We start from the raw sequence: 27,659 nt of genomic DNA, 5'->3' as shown, positions 1-27,659 counted from the left end.
GCATCCTTACTGCCAGACATTCAGTATCTTTGTCATCAATCTTATCTTGAGCTGCCAGTCAAGGAGAGAATGGGAATATAATGCATCATGATGTAGTAACTGAGATAAAACTTATCAGTGACTTAAATTACACCAAAAAAGAAAAAAAACCCACCCAGGGAGATAAAACTTCCCAGGAGGCCTCTTGGTAGTAACTGACATCATCTCTCAAACTTAGCAAAATCATTCTATAAAGACTTCCAAAGGACAGGCTACTGTTAAAAGGAGATGAAGAGCTTTATGGAAGTTTACATTTCACATCAGGGATATAAAAAGTCTCCTGTACAAATGCCATTCCTGCAGAGTACTGTAAATGCAAATTAACTTGTTCTAAGGAGTTGTTATCAGATAACTATTTGCAGGAGTAAATTGGAAGCAGTGCTTCCATTATCAATTACTTGTCCAAACATCAGATAAATTCTATTTCTGGAGACCATTAGGAAGGCCTCTGATACAGTGTGACTCTAGAGTTCTTCACCACTTTTTCTTCACAGAACTGCAAAGACCATAGCACCACTCAATTGCAAAGGAGCCACCAACCCAGCAAGGCTCCCCCCGTGCCAACAAGAAGCCTGTGACACCACAGAGGTTTAACTGAGGTCTCTCATGTCCAATACCATACTGTAACAACTAGATTTTCTCATCTCTCATGCTTTGCTTTCTACAAGAATAAAATTAAATAACACTAAAAGCTGAAAAACCACTTAAACTGTGTCAGTAACTGAGATGCATGATTAGGGGAAAATACTTTCTTCAGAGATACTAAACAGCAGGGACTATTTCGAACATGATTCTCTCCCAAACTCTAGCAAGTTGGAAAAATCAAACAGGAAACACTGTACTCAAATTTCAGTCAAACAATATTTGGGTTGCATAGTTCAAGTACATTTGGACATGGAAGCTCACAGAAAAAGTGCTGGTTAGTACAATCCCATGAGTAAATGCTGCTCTGTATGACCCATCTTCCTCACTCTGGAGTTTCAGTTTTACCTCTTTGGTCCACAGCCTCCCAGATTTTTAAGTACCTCAGGATGAATCTTGTGCAAGTAAAAATTAAAAGTCAATAACTACAGACTTTATGGTCTGCTTTACTTCTAACACCACTTTGAGTTAAACCAACAGTTAGCTGTTCTGAAAATTTCGTTTTCTTCTAGTAAAACAGGCAAATCTTCCATCTTCATCCTTCAAAATCCCTATGCACACATATTTAGCAGTTTGGGTTTTTCCTAGTAACAGAACATGGAAACAAGCTTTCATCCTCCTGTACTAATTTCATTCAATGTTCCACTTAGAGGGAAAAGCTCTGGAGCACAGAGGTCAGGCACTGAGCTCTTTCAGCATTTCTCTGCAGAAACTACACAGCAGAAGAGGAATGATAACAATAATGCACAAATACACACCAAAACCCAATTGCTTTCTATCCTTCATCCTTCAATGTGTGCTCATATTTTTATATACGCCCTAAAGATTATCACATCTTCTCAGATGCTGAAATTCCCTTTCCATAGGCACAAAACAAAAAACACAGCAAGCATATCATCCTTATACAAGATGCCAAAGAGCTCGAAAATCTGAATTCTAAGTACCCTATGGGAAATACTGCTGGAGAATTCATTAATTATAGAAACTGATTAAATTTTTCCTTCTTAAAGCCTTAAGGTTATTTTCAGATTCTGCCTTCCCAGAATTGGGTCACCTTCATGCCCTGCCCCCCACCTCTTCCTCCCCAATACATAATTTACTAGCATTAATTACCTTAATTTAAAATAAATTCAAATCAGCAGAGCTTGAGGAAAAGTATTCCAGCAATACAAGGATGGCCTCTGGAAAGATCAAGGGGAGCAGAAGCAAGCAGAAAACAAAAAAAAACCCCTCTTCTTAAATATCAAACAGAAACCTGTATGGACTTTCAGGACAGAAACTACAATGCTGACTACTATCTAGACTCACTGCCTTCTTGCCAGTTGCCTTACCAATAATCTTTGGCAAAGTTTGCCAGTACACAAGGCAACAGTACACCGTGAACAAAAGATGCTGCAAAAATATCCATTAGAGGGATTATTGAAGTAGATACTGAAGTAGAGGGTGAACAGCAGCCCATCCCATGACCTCCCCTGAGGTGACCAAGAATTACAGAAGGGAACCACATGAGGCAGGCCCACCTGAGGAGCACTAACGAGTGCTTGGGGCACAGAGAGAAAAGGGGTTTTTGCCTATTTTTCTAACCGAAATTGTGAACACGAGAGAATGATAAAGGAGTAAGAAGCTGGTAAGAAAGAAACCAGTGGCTGAAAATCCAATGCTAAGACTTGAGGCCCAAAAAAATAAAAATAATTTTTAAAAAATTCTATGCAGACAACACAGCAACAAGTTCAGAACGTCCACCTGTCTGTAACTTTGAGAAGGTAGCTGATATAGGCAGAAAAATAAGAGAAAAGAGGAAAAGTGACTAAGTATTAAGGACTATGGAAAAATGGAGTCAGTTCTACCAGGGATGAGCAATTAATAGAACAAAGGAGAGCAATCATACTAAAACTATTTCCTAATTAAAATAATGACATTAGCTGGCCTTTAAGGAGATTTATTTATAGTAAGTGTGACAAGCTATTAACTATTCAATTTCGATCAGAAGTCTCAAATTATGTCTTTAGGTATGGGGTGGAAGTGAGCTGCTGTCAAGCAAAATAACTCATCTCAGAGAGTAATTTGTCTCTGACAAGGGACATAACAGCAATTACTCTGCTAAGATCAGAACTCAACTATGGACACATGTAGATTGCAGAGTGTGATTGCTACAGTCAAAAATCTTCTACAATTGTCGTCAAATGGCATTTGATTTGTAGGAATTTTGTCATAAGTTTTCTTATACAAATAGCACTTTTAAAATTCTTATTGTTTTTCTCTTCTTAAAAATCAATTTCTATCCAGTAAATACTAAAATCCACAAGGTTCTCATGGTTGTATTTTTCCTATATTTAAATATTGCTGAAGACATTTGGAGCCTCTCACCTCTGATCTCCCTATGCAGACTCTATGAGCTGTCAAAATATCCAGAACCAGCACATTAAGACTGAAACCTCCACAACAATCTAAAAGGCAGTGAATTTTAGAGATGAGTGAGGAAGGAAGGAAAAAAAATCATAAAGAATTCCAAAAATCTGTGTTCCTAATTTTCATCACCAAATGAAGCAGAACTGCTGTCTAGAGTGGCAGATCAAGATCAAACAATGGACATCCCAAAGTCAGACTGTGAAATCAATAGTTTGGACTTGCTTTTTCTAAATGCAAGTTTTCTGTTGCTTCTCCTGAAGAAAAAATACCCTTTGTATTGTACAAAAAAATCTCTTGGAACTAGATCAGAGGCACTGAAGGTACACTAAGAGCTTATTGCCAACAACACTCAGCAGAAAAGCTCATTTATATCACTCAGAGCTGGCAGCCTATAGACATAAACTGCAATTACTGCAACCCATACAAGTAGACATATTTTTTTATTAATTACTTTAATCACACTTTAAGAGGTACAGCAATATGCTAAAAAGTAATGTGCATTATGAACTCAAGGAGAAGTAATTTCACTGGCATTTTTAAACTCAGCTGTTGTCATCAGTATTTCTTATCCAACAAGAGCTTTTTCTCATTAGATTTCCAATGCTTGTCTGCTTTCTAATCCTAAACTCTCGCCTCCAGATACTGAAAGCCACTTAATTCACCTTTCTGATCCCATTTCATTCCACAGATGCTGCTATTTCCAAGGAGCAAACTCTTCCTCTGTAAGCCCTGATCATCATCCCATTCCAACGACTGACATACATTTTTCTTCTACCCCATTGTTATCTACAGTGATTTAATTTTTATTTGGCATATTAATAATCCAGTGGTTACTTTAATATGTCAAGGTTCCCTTTAGCAATGAGGGAAACTCATTTGCTGCTGCAGAAAACAAAATCAGAGTCTGGTGATAGCAAGACAAAATGAGAGAATCTAGAATCCTGAACTTGTGGGAATCACCTGGAGTGCAGTGTACTGCTTAATTAATTGGCAATTAATAGACATCATCCTCCAAAGGAAACCAGCGCCATAAGCCACTAAAAATTCACAAGTTTGCTTTACAGTTCAGAGTGGAAAGGCCACATAATGCTACAAGAATCTTTTCTTTCCTTTACTATTCACTAGAAGCAGCGGGCATTCAGAAACACTCATTTTTATTACAGAAGAACAAACTGGACAGAGATGATTCAACCCATAGGGCCAAACAGGTTTTATTTCATGTTTCTTTGTGATCTGCATGAAAAATGAAACAAAAGCAAAGAAAACACCCCACAACACTCTTTCAGTTAACCACTAAGTGGATGGAATTTGTAATTAGACACATCTGACAAATTCACTGCTGGATCAGACGTGTAAAACGTGCAGCTAAGCTGCTTCAAGGAGCCCAAACTTTCAATTACCTCTAGTACCTGTTCTGAAAACATGACCTTTTGACTACCATCCATTATCTCCTTGTAAAACAATTGGGATGTTACCTTAGCTTGGCCTCTCAGGCTCTCACTGCTTTCCCCTTCTATGATGTAAGCAATTCCCACAGTGATGAAACATGTCAGATAAGATGGTAACAGTCCCACCCCATGTAAGCCAATACCAAAACCACTAACTTTTAGTCTACTTTTTCACATTATCTGCAGAACTGTTATCTAATAAGCCTATGGGTGAACTAGATTTAGCTCTCAGCAGTTTTCAAATGAACCTTAGCCTACAAAAAACACATATAGAGGGATTGAGAAAGTAATTTCTACTAGCAACAGTTATGGTCCTGACAGCTTTAATATGGAACTCAACCATCAGCAAAGAGCCATTCCATACAGGTCATTCAAAAACCTATGCTTGTTCATATATTCTCTGAAGGCATATGCTAGATCTAAATTAATGATGAAATAATGAGATGAAACTTTCTAAATATCTATATTTAACTGTTTATACGCCTTATAAAGAAATAATCCTTTTAAGGTCGATACATATCCCCAGCTTTATCATTTCACAGCACTGTTACACTATAAAGGTGCACCACTGTCATGAAATTACCTCCACCTCAATTAGCAGTCTGCTAACTTAATATTAAATACATACACAGCTGTACAAAATACAGTTTACAATACGATACACAAAATAATTGCATCTATTCTTGAATTTTAAGATTTTCAATGATTTGATAGCACGTATTCTAAAATGAAAATACTTTTAAATTGTATGTAATAGTCCCTCCCCAATAAATGTAATTTTTTTCCATATGGCTTTTCAAATACTACTAATGAAAACAAGAATAGTAACAACGACCTCCACTGACAGATTTCAGCTCTAATTTAAATTGATCTGATCCAAGAAAGAGAGGAAGAACATGCATGTCCTCAATATCTTACATCATAAAGACAGAGCTCTGCATTTATTATGACAGTCCAAAAGCACTTTATCCTACAGCACTGGAATGAATTTTTAAGTCCCTCCATTTTATTTAATCAAAGCAAAGAATTCGTTCTAGATTTGTGCAGTTCATTCATCAGACTGAATTAAATTTTTGATAAGCCATTGTTAAATTTTTCATGACATAACGATCTGAACTTTAATAGGCCTTTCACTTGCTTCTCCTTTTTCTTCCCAGTTTCCATGCTGTGAGGCACAGTGAAGGGCCTAGGAACTGGAGAAGACAAGCATGAGCTTCTTTAAAATACAAATATGAGAACAATCAAAGATTCAGAGATCAAGCATGAATACTCTCCAAGCAGTAAGCCAGCACATGTTATATTCTTATTAGAATCAAACCATTGTAACCAGGAAACAAACTTTTGGGAGAGTATATCCAGATATAATTCTGCAAGTCTACCCCTCAAAAGTCCAGATATAAAAACATTGTTCTCTCACCTAGAATCTCAGCAAAGAGAGCACCAGAAGACCATGAGAATCCATTTCTACAGACACGTTTGTACGAAACACTTATTCCATCAAGACCAAGAATTTAGGAAAACTATCTCGGTTTTTCTGAACTTTCTTCACAAAACAAGCTTCTATCCTTGGTCTTCTACTGTTTCAGCTGTACATTTTATGAAAAATCCTTAGTCTTTATTCCTGAGACACTCATGATCACATCAACTGCACCCAAACTCAGAGCTCCAGCCTCCTGGCAGCCCCATCAACCAAATCTCTACTACAAAGCCAGCTCAGCTTCACTTTATTACAGGTAAGTTAATGTGGCAGGAAGAAACTCAACTCCATTGAGAGATGGCAACCAAAAGTAAATAAAAAGCAAACAGGCTCCCAGCTCAGATTACTTTTTCTTGCATGGGGTATTTGTTGCAGCTATTCCCAAAATAAATGTTTTATTTGACATCAGGAAGAAGCAGCAGAGGTAAGCATCTGATTTTTCTTGATGAGCTTCCAGAACTAGTCTCCATCCAGCTCTTATCTAATTAATTTGCCCAAGTGCTCAAAAAGCTCTTTGGTTGTTTGTTTGTTTTTTTTTTTAATTCATATAGTCAGCAGAGATTTACATATTACTCACTTTTATATTTTCCATTGTATTAATGATATATCAAAAACAACTTATAAATCCCAGCTCCCACAAAATCTTTCACAGAATCATCCAGGTGGCAGGAGCCTCAAATACCACCTTGTGCAAACTCCTGCTCCAAAATAGGGAAAATACTGAATTCAAAATTTTAAATTCAGGTTGCTTTGCACTTTGACCAAGCAGACCTTGAAACATTGCTCTCTGCCCTGAATGGTGCTTCCTCTCTGCTCCTCCAGATGTTCTTGTCAGAACAGACAGAGGTGTATGCAGAAGGCTTTGACTGCTTTATGAAGTAGGAAGTTAAGATAATCTTTTTCTTTTGTCATACTGACTTAGTTTATCACAGAGCTAATAAGGGGATCCACTTATGTCTCTAGTTTTTACACTTCTGTACTCATCTTAAAAACTGATAGTAAGAGAACTAGTATCTCACTAGCTTATGATGTTAATGGGATGCAAAATGTAGTCTCTGCATAGTCTTCTCAAAAAACCACAAAACCTAGGTCCCTAAAAAAAACACCAAAACCCGAAAGAGAGCAACTTTCACACCAATAACAACTCCAAAAGCAACAAGAGAAGGCAAAGAAAACAAAAGACTCCACCTACAATTCAGCTACTCCTGCAAACATCTTGCACCACATAACAAAGTATGAAGGACCTGGTGTTTTCTGAGGCTCAAGAACAGAGCCACACAATAAAATAAAACAGATTTTACTACCTTTTTCCAAAATATATACTGCAAAATAATCTCACAATTTGTTATACTCAGAGTATTTTCCACTTCAACAGCTAGCTGTATGTGTAAACAATGTCCTTCCTAACACTGCCTGCATCCATTAGAAATGTCCAGCAAATCTTTCTCCACACTCCCAAAGCAGGAGCTAAAAGAACATCCTCAGGTGCTGATGTAGAAGATAAGACTTGGAAAAGTGGCTGTAATGACTCTAAGACTCAGCAGCATTTTCACTGAGACAGCACAGTGTGGTTTGCGTACCACCCTCAGATAAGGCTGATGCTGTTTGGTACACCCAGGAAAAAAACAGAAGAGCACAGCAATGGCTCAGATTTTCACAGTTTTAATCCCATATAATTCCACAACAGGCCCCATGCCTGTTGGTTCTTATTGGTTGGCTCCTTCCAAAGGCATGTAGCCAGCAGGAAACATTAGACAAAAGGACTTAGGTGGAATTAGATGGCATTTAGGCTGGGCGAATCTGGGCCACACCGTGCTATCCCTGCTCTGAAAGCCCTGAGCACTGCCAGGGTACTTTGACCAAGAGAAAAGTAACAGACAGATTACTGGGAAAGAACTGCATCCAAGCCCTGCATCGCACTGCTCTTAGCACACACAGTCCATAAAAATTTCCAATTTGGTTTCTCCAAAAGCAATGAAGTCCATGGTTTATAGAAGGGTTTATGGAAGTTCATGGCCTGTAGTCCAGTGGGATATGAGGGAAACCTCCAGTTCATAAACTGGATTTTTCCTCACTGGTTTAGCCTGTGTGTAACAACACAAAAAATTGCTGATCTGTGACATTCTGCTTGAGCTTCTGCTCTATTCCTTTGCTTACATAAGGGAGACTTTTGAGAAACATAAAATCTTATTTTTTGAAAACCTCTATCACACTCCACAGTACAGATGTTGTTTTGTACAGCATTTTATATCAACTGGACTACAGGAAAAGGGGCTTAGAATGATACAGCCAAACATCATAAACAGATGAAATATTTCTGTGACTACTGTATTGTGTTACTTGCAGAGGAAGTATCAGCAGCCTTTGTTAACCTACTACAACTCTGTTTGGGATTAGAATTATTTAAAGTGGAGCATGTATTATTATTATTTAAAGCAGAGCAAGGTCACTGATACCATTATGTCTATACTATATTGCACTTTTAGAGAGATTATTTTCAAGGCAGAGAGAAGTTACTTATTATTTTCCCCATCCAGATTATCCAGTTTAAAAGTCAAGAACATAAATTCCTTTGAAGAACATTGAAACAATACTAAAAACAAAACATATGGCTTTGAACAGAGAGCACGAGTGTAAGAAATTTTCCCTAAATTACCTGTCTTTAATCCACTGACAGAAACATCAAAGCAACATTAGGGATATTGAATAAACCTCCTAACTAGTCTGCACATATCAATATCAAACTTAAACCTTTAGTTTATACAGATACAAACAGATTAATTTTACTTCTTGAGATAAAGCAAATTCAGAAAGCAGAAATGTTACCATATGGCAAAGCACCAGAACTTCAACACTAATCCTCAGGTCTTAAAACTAGAGCATACCGAAATATAGTGCATTAAAAACCAGGAAATCCAACTGAAGTAAATATACATTTTGAAGATCTCAGCTGATGTCACCTACTCCTTCTTTCTTGACAATAGCTTTAGTTTTATAAGTTAAGAACTTTAGCCTCTTCTCTGACCAAACTCCCTATACAATGGAAAAAATGAAGCTGAAAAAACCAATCGGTGACTTGACTAAAGTTCTGAATGTGCATCCCAGATATATACATAAGTATTTATAAATTATATACACGTATTGCAAATAAAGGAGCACTGGCCATAGACAAAAACCTCATAAAAAAACTGGGGATTTAGAGAATGGTTAGAATTACAAATTAAGGGAAATGGGACAGGGAAACGTCTGTATTTAACTGGTTTTAGGCTTGGAACATGTTTTTTTCTGTGTCCTCCTGAACACAAGAGTCATTTGAACGGGACAGGCTATAAACTGAAGAAGACTTTAACCTTTCAGTCATCAGTGTTAATGATTAGCTTGAGCAATTTAGTAGCTTGAGATAGTTAATAAATCTCTACAGCTAATCAAGGAGAACAATAGGCACTTGAGCTGCAATTCTCTGTGGAAAGGCCAAGAAACAGAGGAATGAGGAAATGTAAGGATCTTCACAGAGCCTCGGGGGTATCTTTACAATATAGCTTCTTGTTCTCACAAAGGACAAGTAAAGCTGCATTTTCCCTTGCAATTTACAGTTTGTAGTCTACCAGAAGCCACTCCTGCTAATGCCAAGCCAGGCACATTGCACAGCAAATAGATCATTTCAACGAGAGCTGCACATTTGAAGATTGAAGTGCAGAGCTTGATGCATAACTTTGCTTCCCTGTTAAGGAGGCTTGATGGTCTTACCTTGCCCATTCTGCCAGCTAATTACACCTCATGACATCAGAGAGCAATTTTCTAACTCCCCATATTCACATTCCATTAGACTCCATAGTAAAGGACTGGTAGAGAGTATTCATAAGATATCATCACAATAAATCTACTTTCAAATACTTCCAAATGAAAGTGAATTTTTTCTATCATTTGGAGCACTACTTAACATCAGTTTCTTTGGATGTGATAACAAGCAGACACTAATCCACTAGGTATAGGTGGCCTTTGCTAACACTGTTTAATTTTCTAGAGACAAGGCAGGACACGGGGCAAGGCAAGCTGTGTGCTTTGCACTTAGGAAGAAATGGAAACCATCAATCAGCATTGGCTACAGCCTTTCTTTTAATCACTCCAAGGAGCTGGGATGTCAGAAGTGACAAGAAATGCAAGGGTCAGAGAGGTGGAGAGGGATCACAGTAACATACTGCTGAAAACTTCAGCTTTTAGTTTCAGAAAAAAACTTGTCCTCAACCTTCACACCAAAAACAAAAGGATCTGTTGCCAGAGTACGAAGTGCATCAGTAGTGACCACCACATGGCTTTCTTGATTTTTCTAACTGGTAAAAGACTGAATTTCCATCCTTTTGTGTTTGCCTTGTTAGATTAATGGTCCCCCTCAATGGGTATACTAAAAAAATTCAAATACTCCAAAACAAATTAAATTTCAGATTCTAATAAAGTAATTAAAAATAACCATCACCTTTAGTGAGCTTTAGTACACTGGAAAACCATCACCTACAAGCACAAGTACAGGAAGATCATATTTTCCAGTTGGCACCTTAGCACATTGGTCTGCTGTGACTGACACATGGGATATATTCACACACACAATACCAGCAGCACTTACATCAAATCTACCCCAAAACAGAATGCGGTTGCAAAATACATTTTCTATTTCTGCTTCTCAAGGAAATTCATAAAATATGTTTTCTCAAGGCATCTCAAATTTATATACAGTGAACACCAAGATGGGAGCTGCCCCAGCCCTAGAGAATTAGCTACAGACTGAATAAGCAGATTGCTGTACTGTCTCAAAATACAGTTTAACCTCTCTCACCCCAGGCAGAAGACACATTCCAAGAAAACCACAAATGAAAATACAGCTATGGTTAGATCTTTAGTTACACCAGGAACAGCAGCTTGTGTAGGTCCTGCAATAAACTGGTGCTGAACCTTACCAGGTTTTTTTTCCTCTGGAAGGTTGTTCAAATGCAGACAAGTTACCTTTATTATTTCTAAAGCTGGGTTTTGTCTATCAGTATTTTTAAGCAAAATTGCATTGAATAAAAAAGTATGCTATAACTAAACATCATTCAAATTCTGGATATTGGATTTTTTAACCAGACTTTGGTGTAACAGTTCTGTTATTACACCGAACAATGCTGCCTCATATTAAATAATCAAGTTCACCATGATTGGCAGAAACACAATCACAAAAATATCGCAGTAGTATGTAAGAAATATTTAAAACAGCTTTTCAAATCTTGGTATGTAGAGAAAAAAAATGTGCCTGGTGGCACACTAAAGCATGATCAAGTTATTGCAGGGCTGTGGTTCCATGCTGACAGCTCAATGTAGCTCTAAAAATGCACCCACAGGCTTAGACACACTGGTTTTGGCTAAAACCAGTTATAGGCAGCCAAGTAGAAATTATTCCAGAAGTTAAAATAAATCTGTAATTAAGTGACACTTTTCAGAAATATAATTTTGGTTCTCATTTCCTTTTTTTCCTAAATACTTTCTGGGCTGTTATTTTGAGATGGCTATTAACCGCTAGGTTATTTTTAATGCCCTGCATGTGACAGATGTCTCTGGAAGAAAAGGCAGCTGAAGGACAACAAACTCCTTCTCCAGGATGGGTTTTACGTCCAGTGTTACTGTAACAACCAACCCCAAAAAGGCCCTAATAAACTCAGAAGTCACACTGACAACTTACATATAAAGAATTATTTATAATCACTGTTCTTTTTCTTTCTAAAGCAAGCCTACATTTGAAGGACATTTAGCCTCAGTGAAGGAAACACATCTGATCAGGGTGGAAATGCACTAAGAGTGGGATCTAATTTGGAATTGAGACAGGGAGTAAGCAAACTAGGGTAAAGCTAAAGGGTATCTACAGAGAAATCTGTAATTCCTTTTGGTTCCAGTGTCATTTAAATGACAAGAGGGACCACCATACAAGCTCTCAAGTCAGCAGTTTCCTGAGCACATTGCCAGACACCAAGTAACTGCTATAGAAAAAGTGAGGAAAAGTGAAGAGAGATAAACAGGTACAGAAAAGTCTCTGTAGTAGAAGATATCTTTAATACAGTAGTAAATGAGTTATTCACTACAGTCTGAGCCATTGTAAGAATTAAAAAATTCTTCAGTAATGCAGCATCAAACTGGGTCTGCAAGACATACACATTTCTGAAGATACCAGATAAATTTAGCAGTGAAAAGATGCGATCAGACAGGAACAACGAAGCCCATTTCTTTGAACTAGAAAAAAATTGAATAGAACTTCAGAACACTCTAGATTAAACAGCAGAGTCTTTACTGAAATGCCTAAAAGAGAAGCAACAGGCAGCCTTCTGGGGTTGAGAGAGAAGATCCCTTTCTCTAAGTCAACATTTGGGCCTGGAATGAACTTGAAATCTTCCATTACATACTAAGGAGTATGTTTGCACAACCATGTGGAAGTTCATCCTCCTCTGAAAAGCCTCCTCCCTGCACTGACACCACTACACTGATGCCTAAGTCACCTTTGGGTCACAATGAAAGGATAGCTAAGATGTGATGAAAAACACAGTCCATCGTTACTTTTTTTCAAGTAGGTTACATCAGTCCTTCTGGATGTTACTGAGGCAGAATGTACAACAACAGGTGCCAGAGAAATCCATCTGCACTCCTTGGAGGTGCCAAAAGACACAGAACTGGAAAACGTTGCTGCAGACACTCTCAGGTCCAAAATTACTGAAAAAGATGAAGTAAACCACCAGCCAAGGAATCTAGTAATTTATGGCAGCAATTCTTGACCCAATTAGAAATAAAAGCAAAGGTTTCCAATTCTACTGTTTAGCTGCCTGGTATTCATTCATTTTTAGACCAACATTTGAAATAGACAAGTTTGGCATTATTACAGTTGCTTTTCCTATGCATATTGCACAGAAATTCACATTAGAGGAGAGACAAGGTGGACAGAAGTTCCAAAATTCTCTTGGATCCAAGTACACTCGAGATCAGAGATTTGCTATCAAGAGAAACGTGAATTTCAAAGTACTTCCTTAGAAATTGGTCCTAGTTTCAATTTTGATCAGACATAACTAATTAAATGCCAGTTTCCTGTGGACCACTTTGACTTAGTTGGCTGATGTAAAACAGAGTGCAAAATTGAGGTTTTTCTATATCTAGAACTTAAAGGACCAGAAACCATAGCACTGCCTATATCAAGAATTATGGAAGGAGGAGCTTACTGAGCCTTCAAGTTAGATTTGCTAATCAGCCTGCTAAACAGACTAGAAATTACTAGAAATTTAAGCCCTCATTGAGAGTTTATTGGGGTCTTCTCAGGGGTTAAGAGCACTAAGTTTTTGCAGCTGTACCTAGTATTGTAAAAAAGCAGTTTCGTCTGGATTCATATAAAAAACTGGAAGGTGGCAGCCTGTATATATTTCATCAACACACAACAGTTTACATGAACCCTAAGATATAACAAAAGAGTAAAAATGAAGGCTTGGCAACATTGATTAGCATTCAAAAGAAAATCAGAATTATATTTTTGTCTGAAGCAAGCTACCACTTTTTCAGTACTTAAATACTACTTCTATTACTTCTAGTGATAATTCAGGTATGAATTCTATGTACAATTCACTTTAGTTTTAGAAACTGTAATTAGACTGGCAGACACAGGTGAAAGAACACGATTTAAATCCTAATGACTGTTCAGATCACTTTAGGCTCCGTTAAAGACATTTACAAGAAGGTAGGGAAAGCCTCTTATTCATGGAGAATAAAATATAAACAATACTGTTTTGCATAATTTTCTCATTTGAAGTGAAAGAGAAAAATAAACACATGACTACGCATCAAAAATTTTTGAATTTCACTCCAGCCTGACATGATTTCCTTTAGTAAACTTCTGCATCTTTGTAGTCAAGACATTGTTTGTTTATGTGCTAATTGTACAGATTTTTTAAAAACAGATTAACCTGGTTTTACTAGAAGACAATAAATCATTGTGAGCAAGCAAAAATTTCCCATTTGCACAATGCTTTGAAGCCAGAAAAGGCGAGACAACGTGTCCTCAAGATGACACAACAGGGAAATAGCTTACTTGGAAAGGCTCTTCTCATGGTACAGAACTCACAGAGTCACAATGCACAATGAGTTTTCTATTTTGGCATAGCCTCAAGGATACGAGAAGCAAATTAAAGCTGTATCTACTTTGCTCCCTCACACACCTTTTCTTTCTTCCTCCTCGTGCAGGACTATGAAATTAATTGCTGCCACAGTTTTGACCTACTAGAATTTCTATCTTTAGTTCAGCAGGACCTAAATATTATCTCCAGATCTCAGAACACTATAAATAATTACTGCTATTTCCTACCTGCCACCAAAAACTATGGAAGACTCTCAGAGGTTTTGTACAGCCCTCACAGGAAAGCAATTTCTCACTCTGCTGAAATTCAGCCTCACAGTAATAACTGTTCACAGAGCAAAGCTTAGGACAGTCTGAAGTTTAAATAATCTTCTCTAGCAGAGCTTCCCCTTGCCCCCTAAAATCTCAACTGATTTCACTTCTTCTGTAATTTCAGCAGCACCTCAGGCCCTTCCTTATTTCTGTCCTTTCCACTTAATTCAATTTTCTGTTAAACAAGTGAAATTTTGCACTACTGGCCAAAATTCAAATCTGTGATTATTCCCCTACACCTGAAGCCCAAATTTCCCTAAATTTAAATTGCCCTTTTTAGCTTAGAATATTTTGCACATGCTTGATATGTTATTAAATGTACTCTGTCTTCTTTCTTTCTGCGTGCTTACTTGTTGACTTCTTTCACAGAGCTACCACTACAATAATTGTTTTATTTTTAAAACCAAATTTGTGGAAGAGAAGACTGCCTTAAAATGCCTTAAGCTTTTTCTTAAATAATGTACTTATTAGCTAATATGAGGGAACTCAGTGTATTTTTCCAGGAGATCTGAAGTTACCAACAAAGTACAGACCAATTAAATATAGGACCACAGTAAATACACTTCAGGGAAAGGATTCTGAAAAAGCCTGCAAGGGTTTTGCCTTAGTGTATCTATCCATTATCACACATCCTTTTTTTTTTACTTCAAAACTGTGCTCTTGGTTTTGGGGTCAGGGGAGCATTTTATTTTACGGGACAAGGGAAGTAAGGGAAATGCAAAATTATTTAGGGCGTTAAAGCAGCTTAAAAGCATCTAATGCCATAAGCTGCTCTCAATGCCTTGGATCTGTTTAAAGGAGGATAGGGACAAAAATCCACACAAACAAAAAGTATTTCTGAAGAAAAATAAGAAGCCTTGGTGAAATAGTGGTTCAGGAGGCATATATAAATATGGTATAAACTTCCAAGGAGGACATTTGTAATATTTGGAGACAAAGATATGAAGACTCAAAATTAGCTTTGAGGAGGGTGCTGTGGTGGAGCTGATGTTACCGAGTGCTTAATCTGCTCTTGGTGAGGAATGGTTAGGGCTCTGGAGTAGCTTGGGACAGATGTTTGTAACAGTGCAGCTGAAAAGGGAGAAGTGAGGGGAAGCAGAACAGGCAGCCAAATACAACAACACAGTGGCTGCAGGCACAAGCACACGCAGCAACGCACCTCAAGGCACCAACACAAGAACAAGTCTGCCCATGGACCCTCCAGGGCCAGGCCTTTCCACACTGACAAAAACTCATCTTGTACCTTAATGTTACTGAGCTTCCACATTTGGTATTAAGGACAGGCAGAGCTGTCCTTAGAAAGGCGTTTCCTTGAATTATTACATTTACATTTAACTGCCACCACTAATATTCTCCATTGTGGCTTTGTCTTATGTCTAGATATACATGTTTAATCTTGGCAAAAAATGCCAGACAATATTACTATCTTGAAAAGGTGATGTACTATTAGGAATAAATGCATCTTGTAGTTACAATTTTCTAAGCAATAAAAAGACTTAGGCCTTAGGAATTTACTGGAGAGCAGCTAGCATTGCTCAGTAGAACTGCACTGGTAGCCTCTATTTTATTTCTCCCCCCTTAGGAAAACACTGGAAATTAAAGTACTGCCCAAATACTGTTAAGGTTTTACAAAACAGGTCTTTCCTTGGTCCCTGGAAAAAGAAACAACAATCCCTATCCTTTTTAAATACCATTTTTAATTATTTTACAGGCAGATTATGTTGCATTGGTAGACCTGAGCAGAGCCTCATTACTAAATAAGAATGCTGGTGGAATGCAGAGTAACAATCATTCAAAGCCTACTACGTGGCCAAGATGAACACTGGGAATTTTCTGTTAGGAATTTAGATTGAAGGGCCTCTGACAGAGTCTGAAATTGGGCCTTTAACTGCTCTCAGATATCCGCTTACGACTCATCACCTACCTTGCACTACTGACAACCATCCCACTCAACCATCCCAGTTCTCTGTACTTTATACAGAAGTACCAAATAAACCACATGATGTCTCAGGTATGGAACTTGAAGCAACCAGTATTTCTGGTGCCTGTAATTGAATAACTGATGGACATGTGCTTGTGTAAGCACTTACAAACACAAATTACCCAGCTCCACAAAAAGGAGTTTGAAACACCAGGAGAACTGAGACAACTCTTCAGGTTGTGCTGAGCCTTTAAATGCCTTGAAATTCATGTTAAGCCAGAACTAGAGAAGACATTCTGAGGGCCCTCCACAAGATTAGAAGCAATGTGGTTGACTGAAGTGGATAAAACTCTCCCCTTGTTCTCAGTGCACTCTTACCTTGCAATCACTAAAAGAGTATGTCATGGCTATTTTCCCAAAGGACTGCAGGACTGAAATCCACACTTCCCCTGTTCTAATTCTGCTCATGAGGATTTGCTTACTTATTGTTTCATGACCATGTAAAAGCCAAATGACCTATACCAGGCTAGATATAAGACCATGGCCACTGTATATTGCTCAACACACAGCTCAGCTGCAGGGGACATTTCACTTTTATTCACAGAATAAAACTTAAAAAGATGTTCAAGTCTCCCAGTCCAACAGAACCAAAACAGCACTTCAGGTGTTTCTCTGCATCACTGTTACAGTTAATCTGAACAGTCAAAATGGTACTGGACAATTCCCATCAGAAGGTAGCTTGAAAGGGACGCAAGGCTGATGAGGCTACTCACCACCCAAAATCCATTCTGTTCTAACACAATTCCACAAGAGGACAATTTGTTTAAAGCTTCAGGAAATTTTAGCACCATTAGCCCAGAAGGAGATGGTTTCATTTGCTTTTTAGAAACACTGCCCAACTTCCAAATTATCCTGGAATGTTTTCCTAGCTCAGTAAATCATCTTCTTTTGCCTGTTACTTCTGCAGTTATTGCATATTGTTCATTGACTAGCTCTTCATTGCCCTTTTTTACTTCTAATATTTCCAGAGTCAAAGCACTTCAGGATTATTTCAAAGTCAAACCAGTGGAATGTAGTTATTTTTATGCCTGTATTGAGTTGGTCATTACTATCTGACATTTGGAGAACAATTAAGGACACAGTGCCAAGGTAATTTTTCCTAATTAGAACAGTATCGGTAGAGTCTGAGATGATTTCTTCCAAACTTGAAACTGAAATCTGTTTCTTCAATGAAAAAGTTGCTTCCTCTACCTGAAACTCACCTACCAAATCTACTACTCTGCCAGACTGCTGGAGCTGAATACATTTATAACTATAAAAACAGCAAGAAAGCATTTTTGAAGTGAAAAGGAGAAGGGAAAAGGTATTCTGATGACTCAGGGGAAAAAAAAAAGCTTGAAAAAAAGGGTATGCATCAATTAGACAAGGTCAGCGCTGGGAGACTTAGTTTTCACTTCTCTGGACACCAGTTTTTACCTATGTGAACAACCAAAAGTGAAATCATTATCCATTATGATCCAAATTACTACTATGAAGAATCATCATTATTGCCATAATAAACATTTTCTTTAGAAGGGTAGTTCCAATTCAAATAAACCCTGTCAGTTCATCTTTAAATTCAGAAACATGGAAAAAATATCAGGTTTTAAGGCCACAGAAATGTCTGTTGAAATTCAAGTCAGCAGCATGATTTATAGGTCTAAAGGCAGAAAAGCAAACAAATTCTACCCTCTAAAAACAGCATCAACAGAACAATTATATGGTTTTGTTTTTTCAGGTGAAAAAACGTGGAAAGAAGGACATCACCGTCTCATTTGCCCACTTCCGATTCCGAGCGCCATTAGAACGCCTCAGTTCCTAAGCTCCACTTAGAAACGCTTCCAGAAATGCTTCGTTTTTCACCATCTGATGCCACCCACTGATAAGCAGCACAGAGACACGGAGATCAATAGGCAATGCTCACTGCAGCAGTGGGGGTTCAGATGCACTTTACAGTGGAAAAACATTGTGCCCCAGGGTAAGAGAAACCCCACCCTTAAATCCCGCCCTCGCCGCACCTTGTCAACAATTCCTGCCACAACACAAATATATCAACCATTCCTGGAAGGGTGATTTGCTGCAAGGGCTCAGTCCACAGCAGTGCTGAAGGCTCACACCACCAGCCATCCTGGATGCCACCTTCCCACACAGTAATGATTTCTGGTGTGCAGCATGACCTCACCACCCTTCAGAAAGCTCTGCTTCCAAAGACCCGAGAAATATTTCAGAAAATGGCTGTAATAACAACACAAAATTATTACAGAATCTAATTTTGGAAAAAAAAAAATTCTAGAGCTTTTAGCTTCATGCTCTTCCCCCACTCTGTACTGCTCAATCATTAGCATATTCATATTTTCTGGATTGTGCTATCAAAATCTACATAACAGAGATGAACTCCCTCACACAGCAAATACGTGTGAACATCTCTTAGCAACAACCGGTCATGAGCCAGCAAGGAAACTTAACAGTGATCCCACTTAAAACATCCTACTTATGCATACCAAATGATAATGCCATCAGTAAAAAACCAAACTGTTCACTAAAGCAGCATTCTCCTGAATGCTTGAAATTAAATCTTCCCCCCAGAAGCCAGACACCAGAAGGAGCTGTGCTTCGTCCTTGACAGCTATTCCAAGAACACTTGCAAGGGAACAGTAATGTGTGCTTCTGTCCCCAGTTGCTTCAGTTCCAAAATTCACATTCAAGCACTGCTTAAAATTCACTATGCACAGAATGTGCCTACATTACCATCACCAGAGAAATAAAGGAAGAGAAAGAGGAAAAATATTAACAGTTTTCTGTGTTACTCAACCATGTGGAAAAGTCATTTTGCCAGTCTAATACAGGTACCAATCACTGCAGCAACAAAAATCAGACTTACCAACTGGCCTCTATGAGGTCTGAAACCTAAGAGCAAGCTTGATGTCAGTGGCCTGCTAATTGCATGTGTAATAGCAATATCATTATGATAGCGAGGGTTTTTACATCCACTCCTCCAACTGAACGGAGGGTGCCATTCAGTTAAATTAAAAATCTGGTCTCCTACTAAGCCCAGTCTCTTTTCTCCTCTTTTCTGCCCCATAAGGCCTTTAGGGTTAATCAGAGCAACACATGCAGGTGTAACTCCTCTGCTTTGCCATCATAATGTTCATTGCTTTGAGGAAGGTGAACCTCTGAAAAGTCAAGTCATATTTACATGCCTACAGATGAACTGGGTGAGTTATTTCATGCACACACTTCGTTTTCTGCTATTTATATTGGCTAGAAGGCACAGATTCTCACGGCCCTGAGAGTTACTCAGGGGGTAACAAAAACCCCAACTCTTTCATTTTACCCTATGCTTAGAATGCTTAACTTTATGTAGCATATTTCTCAATGGGCTGCTATACCTTACATAATAGGTAATTAAGTATTCACAAATCTATTTGGGGTAGATGGGAAGAGAACACTGCCATTAAGCATAGATCAAGAAGAGCTAAATGACCTGACTCTCTGTGGAGCACAGACCACACTAAGAGGGATCAGAATTACCTTCACAAGAGTGAACTTCCCCTGAACAAGGTAATAAAAGAGACAAAAGCCAAAGGTGCTGTGTTGAGGAAGTGAAATGTAATGGAAAAAACAGCAACAAGGCCTTCATTGAATTTAGTCAATTTTCTTGAAATACTTTAAGGAAGGCAGTGAGTTTCAATTGACTAGAACATACCAAAGAGGGACACTGACTGTTTGTTACCAAACTAATTGCTTCTTAGTAAAAAAGACTGAAAAATACTTTCAAAGTAGTTTTTGAATAGAACTTTCATCTCAAAGAAATGGATCTACACATTCTTGGAAAAGACACGTGTTACAGTTTTTAGGAAAATGCACTAAATACTTCCTTTAATGCAGCAGTTAGTGCTTACATTAAGTGGAAAAACTAAACCTGTCTCAGCTGATTCCATTTTCCACAACATCTAACATCTTCTGAAGTATTCCTCTATCCTCATGCTTTTGTAAACTTTTATTTGACCTTAAGTCAAAAACAGATATGCATTTTTCATCTTGAATCCTTCAATACACACAGACTTGTTTGAATTACAATAGTTTCACGGAAAATTATGTTGCCATTCAGCTAGCTGTGACAGAAATAACTGTCTGAATTACTATCTAGGGGAAGCAGCCCTCCAGTAAAGTTAAGACCATTATCTCTGCTAGATACTTTATTCAAAATCATCCAGCTTCAGTGTGGGCTGTATAGCTTCATCACTTTTTTGTACGAGAATATCTCATATTGAGCAAAAAGGAAATTATTCTTAAATACTCAACACAAAATGATCAAAATGTTTCATAGCTTATCAGCTCAATCCTTTCATATTCATTTTAAGCATATACCCTGTAGAAGTCTCTGAAATTGTAAATAGTAGTTTTAAAAATATTACTTGGTAGGTTTTGATAGCTGTTATCAGGCATTAAACTACTCAACGGAGAAGTTAGAAGCCATTCTCCTTTATATATTGTACCACTTGTACATTACTCATACCTCAGGAACACAGAAGCCCTTTGCTGATTTCCCACTGATGGCTTAAGCAAAATATTTGTTTGTTGGAGAGCTGAACAGGACAGTTATTGTCCAGCTGGGATTCTGTGAAGCCATACCTCAATAACTTGGAAGGTTCAATCAAATGCTCTAAGGAATAAACTTAGAATTAATGCAGTCTTTTTTAATAACTCAAGATAATAATAACTCAAGTATCTGTATGTTGAATAGCAAGAAAGTACAATTTATAGCTACATGAAAGAAAAATTACTTCAAGCACCTTAACCATCTTTTAAAATATTTAAAGACAAAGAAAACATATTTCTGATCTGATTTTAAGATTTACTTCCCAAAGTAGCGTTTTGCTGTCATTCTACCAGTTTCCAAGAACTTTTCAGGCAATTATGAAAATAACCTTGAGATGAAACACAGCATGAGGCTGCACTTCATTGCTATCCTAATTTCAAGTTCCTATGCCTTGCATGGAACTTCCCAAATAAATTTATTACAACAGGCTTATGTTTTTAACTTTTAGCATGTCTAAGATCAAGCAGTGGTTTAAGTAAGTGCACAAAGCACATTTCCAGTTCCTCTCAGGGACAAGGAAAGGTGGAAGCAGGGTGCTGGCAGTCCCGGGCAGCATCAACAACCCAAACAGCAGGTTAAGAATTCAGGAGGCATACATGTTCTTCCTAACTGCATGAGCAAGTCAGAGGCTGTGTCACTAGGTGATGGCTTCTGAGATGAGACTGACAAAGTCTCAGCAGTGCAGAGCATTCATAGCTTCCAACATCTCCCAGATGATCCCACAGTCAAATGGGGACATTTGTTGAGAGAGAAGATAGTAGCGAACATACAAGGATAAGGAGTACCCCTCAAAATTAAAACGTAAAAATAAAATTAACAAACACTGGCAGAATGCAGTAGGAATACTCCATCTACATGGCATCTTATGATTTCATGTCCATGTGAAATGGAAAAAGTAAACATGTTCCTATTCTGAATTATGCTGGCCCATTTTTGTGGCACGATGCTACATTATTAGCAATCCCCTGGAAAGAGGAATTTGCTTATAAGGCTAAAAGAGGACTTACTAAGAGTGAATCACCTTCTGCTGACCAGGTATTTTGGCAACCACTGGAAACTGAAGATGGTAAATGACACCACGGACACGGGCTGGCCACCACCAGTACAGTGTTCTACAAGATTTCAAAGAGCTTCTCACTTAAAGTCTGTCATAATGCCAAAAGCATGATCTGTTCATAAATTGGAAGAGAAAGAAACTGGGTTAAATCCAGATGGATACTTTCAGTTAAAAATCCCTTACCAAAGCCTAAAGTGATAAAATTCTGCAATTAATTTATTCTGTTCTAAACCATTAAAAATATTTAAGGTGCATAAACCAGTAGAATGTAGTCAGAGAATAAGGCAGAAGCCCCTCTCTGCCGATACAAGTAATCACGTATGCCATTTGTTGTTATGCAGCTGAAGTGACTCAAAGTTCTGCATTAGCCCTCACACTGCAGCCCCTTTTCCAGAGAATTGCCAGCTTGAGTCTACTCCCACAGTGCAATGAGCACGCCATGAAGTGGCTGTGAATCACAGATGGTGCCAGCAGAGATCTCTCCATTCTCATCTTTAGTCATTCTGCAGGCAGGGAAATGCACTGGCTGCAGAGCCCCACCTCCTGCAGCTTCAGCAGCAGCTCCACTCCGCTTTGCCACAGACAATCAGCTTACCTGCCACTGCCTGCCTCTTTAGCCCGGAGACGTGTTCCGTGTTCACTGCACACTAAATCCCCCGCGCACCGCTGACACTGCAGCGCTTTTTAAACCCTGCAGATCGAGCCCCTTATCCCCTGCCTGGGTCTGCAAGGCAGCTCTCATTCACAGGTGAGCTCCGTGCACACATCAAGGGCACAGCGTGAATTAATAATGCGCCGCACCTGGTAACGCTTCAGGTTTTCTCCCTTTCTGCAGGGGGCATTGTTATGGAACATGGAAAAAACTATGTAAAAAACTAGAATCAGAAGTTTCCCTTTCTAAAACTGGCAGGATCAAATATTTCAGCATACCTAACATCCAACACTTTAAAGTAGCCATTTGACAATATGGAAATAGAAAGTATTTGATACCATCAGCACATGGTTCCATCTGCTGTAAAACTTAATCCCCCAGAAGTCTGAAGTTACTTCTGTATTATGCTGAAGAAACAATTTATTGGTCTCTTGGCAAGCAGCATCATAGGAAACATCCTGTTCTTCCTTCCTTTTCATGATTAACTCCCTACACATCCAAAGGAAGTCAGAAGCATTAGCCTAGCCAACTAGAAATCTCCAGCATCTTTACCAGCAATGGGGACAAATATTCCCACAGCACAGCATAGTGCAAAGCACTGGGCTAACACAATGGCTATGCAGGGGAGAAACAAGGAAAACCCCTCCAAAGCACTCAACTAGCTTAGTGCTAAAAGAGGCCTGGAACACAGTGCTCAGACAACAGCAATATCTGTACGACAGATCTATGGCAACTAAAATCAACACTGATTGCAACATGAAAAGCAGAGTCCCTAGGACAACTTGCTAGGGAAGGATCTGTTGTGAAGCAGCAAAGGAGCTTGGGCAGCACAGCCAGTGGTGAGTACAGAACACAGCTGTGCAGTGCAACTGCATCTGCTTTGCAGCAGCCTTGCCAGGAGAGCATACCAATACCCTAGAAGGCTACAGCATTTCTGTCATGGATGTGACCTACATACAGAAATCTCATCTTGCAAGTCTTGTCTGCAATACCAATATACATTATTCAGAGCACAGCCAAATTTGCTCATGTTCTCAGAAAATTCAGGATAAGCTTTGCTATGGCCATGGGCCTCCTCCTCCCTTCACTTGTGCAGAATCGATGTTTACCCATGTTGAAAGCTGTCAAGGGCTTGGTACATTACACAGAAAAAGTTAAATTTAGGAAAAATGTAAAGCCAGTTCTGCTACACTACAATACAAAAATAACACCTGTTCCTCCAAGGAGAAAATGTGTTTCCTCTTGCTTTCCTTCAAAGTGGGACAAATCAGCCTCCACCCATACCTGTCTCCCTCTCTAGCTGCCAGTGCTGTCTCATGGCTGTGATCTCCAGCAGGAATGGGCCATGGTTTGCTGAGCTGTGCATCTGAACTCAGTATGATTAGCTCAGACTCTGAATTTTGAACTTCATACATAGAGAAGATACATGCACATACACAAGCAGTACAGCATGTCTATGTACACACACACAAATATGGTACAGAAGAAATAAGAATTTGCTCTGAACAGTTGCTTGATGAGTGGAAACAGTAATCCAAGGTTATCTGAAATTTGTTAGCACTGCCAGAAATGGCAGAGTTTATAACAAATATGAAGACCTGCAATGCTTACTCCACCCTTAGCTTATTTCTACCATCATGAAATATTTTAAGCTTCAGAGAAAAAAAATCATAGCACATTTGAGGCTAGTCTTAACTACCATCTTGTACTGGCTACTTAACAGCTCATTATCATGAAACATGGTAAGAGTTTTGCATTTGTAAGAATTAAAGGGCTTAAGGACCATCCCTGCAAACAGACATATCAAGGAGGAAGTATTTTTATCATCTTGGCAACACGAGAAAGAGTGGAAAAAACCCAACCCTATGACACTAGCAGTTATCATCTATTGAAAGTTTATGATCTGAGAACAATACAACTAAAAATGTACTGCATAAATTAAAGATGAAAATACTCATAGATCAGCTAAAAAAAAGCCTAATAGTTCTCTTCCATTTACTCTTTTCTGAGAAGTTAGACACTGAGTAGTAAGTTAAAACAGGATATTCCTAGACTTCCTGACTTTTAACTTCAATGGCTTTTTATTTCTGCATAAACTGAAATACTGGCCACTGTTACTAAGCCCTGTTTTGTTAGCTAAAAAAATATAGCAACATAAAACTACACAGGCACATTCAAAAAGGACACTGCACAAAAGGCTCTTTGAAAAGAGGTTTTTATTAGGGGCGTTCACATTTACCACCTGGTAAATGTTATAAACCAGACAAATATTAGACAGTATTTAAGTGAGAACTGGCAATATTACAGCATTTAAATTAAAATTAATTATCTGAATCTAATTCAGACTGGTGTGTGTGCACTCACCTAAGCACCACAGACAACGGTAATTTTGTAAAAGATTATATTGACTCCTACATGCAAAGAGCAGCTCAGCACACCAGCTACTACAGTGTAAGGGAATAACAGTGTATCATGTCTGGCTTTCTCTTGGAAGCCAGCAACCATAGATAAAATAAACTTTAAAAGCAAAGTTCAAAAAAGTAAGTATTTTTATCTATTTTCCCTTGCCCTACAGTTTCTCTTTGGGACAATTTACCCACACACAATTGTGGGATCAATATTGGAGCAAGTCCACTTTTTTTCCAACTGGTGTATATCACATAAAACACCTCATGCATATCACTAAGCCTCAAATTTAAAAGTGAGCTAAAAATGCCTTTTGTGGTTTTTTTCCAGGTTCTTTAACCACAACCTACACTGAATAAGGAGAAGTCACCAGCCTACAGTATCCCACCTCCTGTATCTCCTGAGCAGCTGGTTCTCCAGGACTCAAAGAGATACAGGAAAAAGAAGGGTGAGAGGAAGAAGAGAGAAGAGGGAGGCAGCAACTCAACATCAGGAGATCTCTGCTATGGTGCCATACAAAGCAGACAATGATATTTATGGCTGAGGTGTGCTCACAACATAAGCTACTGTCCATGACCACTGTCTGCAGAACTCACAGACAACGTGTAATTGGCATCTATTCTCAGCCACAGAGAGCAAATACCAAGTTATTTTGAGACAGTTAAAACAAAACAAAAAGTCAACAACTGAAACACTTCCACCATTTAACACCTTCCTGTATGAGCTGGGAAAACAAAACCATTTATAGATCTTCTTTCCCTGTTTATTTCTCTCCATTTACCAATATTTTCCTAAATCCTTAGGCAAGCTTTATGCCTACCAAAATACTACATATGCAGGCTATTCATTGTGCTCTTTCCCGCTCTGTGGCCTAGAGGGAGAGACACTTATTATGCTGCTCTCCTTAGAGCAACAGAATTGCTGGAGGCAGAAATACTCCATCAGCTGTGGGAACTGGTGGGTACAGCAGGTCTACACATAACCTTCCCTGAGCAGCACAAATGCTCCAAAAAATCTCTACCAAATGGCTTTGGAGGGAATCTGGTTCTTACTAGTGATCTAACACTTCTAAATATTTTGCATTTAAGTTTTTGCTTATTTATTTTATATATGGAAAGGGATGAGAAGTGAACTATCTCACCCACTAGTGACTGTTCCTAACACAAGGCCCAGAAAAGCCCACCTTCAAGAGAATAGGAAAAGAACTTTTCGCTCTTAAATCAAAATCAGGCTTTTTATCCTGAATCTTGCACATTCTTAACCAGTGTCTTAACAACAGTTTTGCTGCGTCAAAAAATGAATAAAAACACAATACAGAAAAACAGAAGATGCCATCAAAAGAAACTGTCAGCCTCCGTCCACTCAATTTGTAACAGAGTGTTAAGAATAATAAGTGGTTCACAGAAGCTTCAATCTTTAAGTTACTGGTTAAGAGAGAACACGATTAAACAAGCAAGGAAAAATTCAGAGTACAATTTGCATCTCTGAGCAGGATGGCAGTTATGCAGCCCAACAGTCCACATCATTCATTTGGACGTGTGAAATAACCTGTGGAGAGGTTTGAATCTTTAAGTGGTTCTCTCAAAGTAATGGATGAAATAGTGCATGATAAACCGACTTGTCAGGAATCCTTTTACAGCTATTCCAACTGGAAATAAGCAGCCCTCTCAAGGAACAGCAAAAGAAAAATAGTTATGTCTGATATGCTTTGTCTCTAAGCCAGAAGAAACTAGTCTGAAAAGCCTATTTATAATCTTTAAGGCATGTATTAATGCAAAGGGACAAGAAAAGATTCTTTGCAACAGCTGGGAACTAACTACACAGAAGAGAAAAACAGAATAGCATTCACAGGAGAAATAGAAAGATCAACAGTAAAAATTGATATAATTGGTGCTCTTAATTGCCCCAAGGGAAAGGTATTACAACTTTTTCCACAGGGATTTCAGTATGCTATATAATAAAGCAGAATAAAATATTATCACACCTACCCTTAAGGGAATGACATGCATTCTAAATTTAATATGAACCTAACCTATGATTTTTTTTTCTTTTATAGACCATAGCCTGGTTTTTCCCTTATATGAATAAGCCACTGTATGGTAACTTACACATAACAGGCCTTTGCCACACAATGTTGTGGAGACAACATTTTGATATGAAGTTTCCTGTTTCAGTTAAATTCAGTGAATTACCCAAGTGAAGACTGATAGCTTAGTCAATTATTAAGGTTTGGACAAATAGTTCCTGTTGATAACGGTAACAATAACAAAAGAATAAGCATTAGCAAGGAACTGAACATTTCAGCAAACTAGTATACCCACTAAACACAAGAGCCAGGAAAAAGCCAACATCTGGCTTTTGCTATCCAGAGTCTCCCTCTGAAATCACTGTCACTTCAGGGATTTAAGGTGAAATCTGGTGCTGACTGAAAAGCAACCTTTAAGACACCAGAGATTTCTGTGGAATCAGCACTTTGGAAAGCTCTAGATTAGAACAGACTTATAATCAGGATATAGTTTG

The 27,659-nt window shown here is 38.4% G+C and overlaps 1 protein-coding gene across 8 annotated transcripts in view; it reads right to left on the bottom strand.

Annotated features, from left to right (window-relative positions):
- The window catches only part of KCNMA1 (potassium calcium-activated channel subfamily M alpha 1), a gene marked incomplete at its 3' end in the record, with an annotated part of 410,494 nt that overhangs the window by 328,663 nt on the left and 54,172 nt on the right, over positions 1 to 27,659 (bottom strand). The gene's annotated exons all lie outside the window — the stretch shown is intronic.

Source organism: Fringilla coelebs, assembly GCF_963513975.1.
Source record: "Fringilla coelebs genome assembly, chromosome: 8".
Taxonomy (NCBI): domain Eukaryota; kingdom Metazoa; phylum Chordata; class Aves; order Passeriformes; family Fringillidae; genus Fringilla; species Fringilla coelebs.
This window is presented reverse-complemented; position numbering and strand designations above follow the sequence as displayed.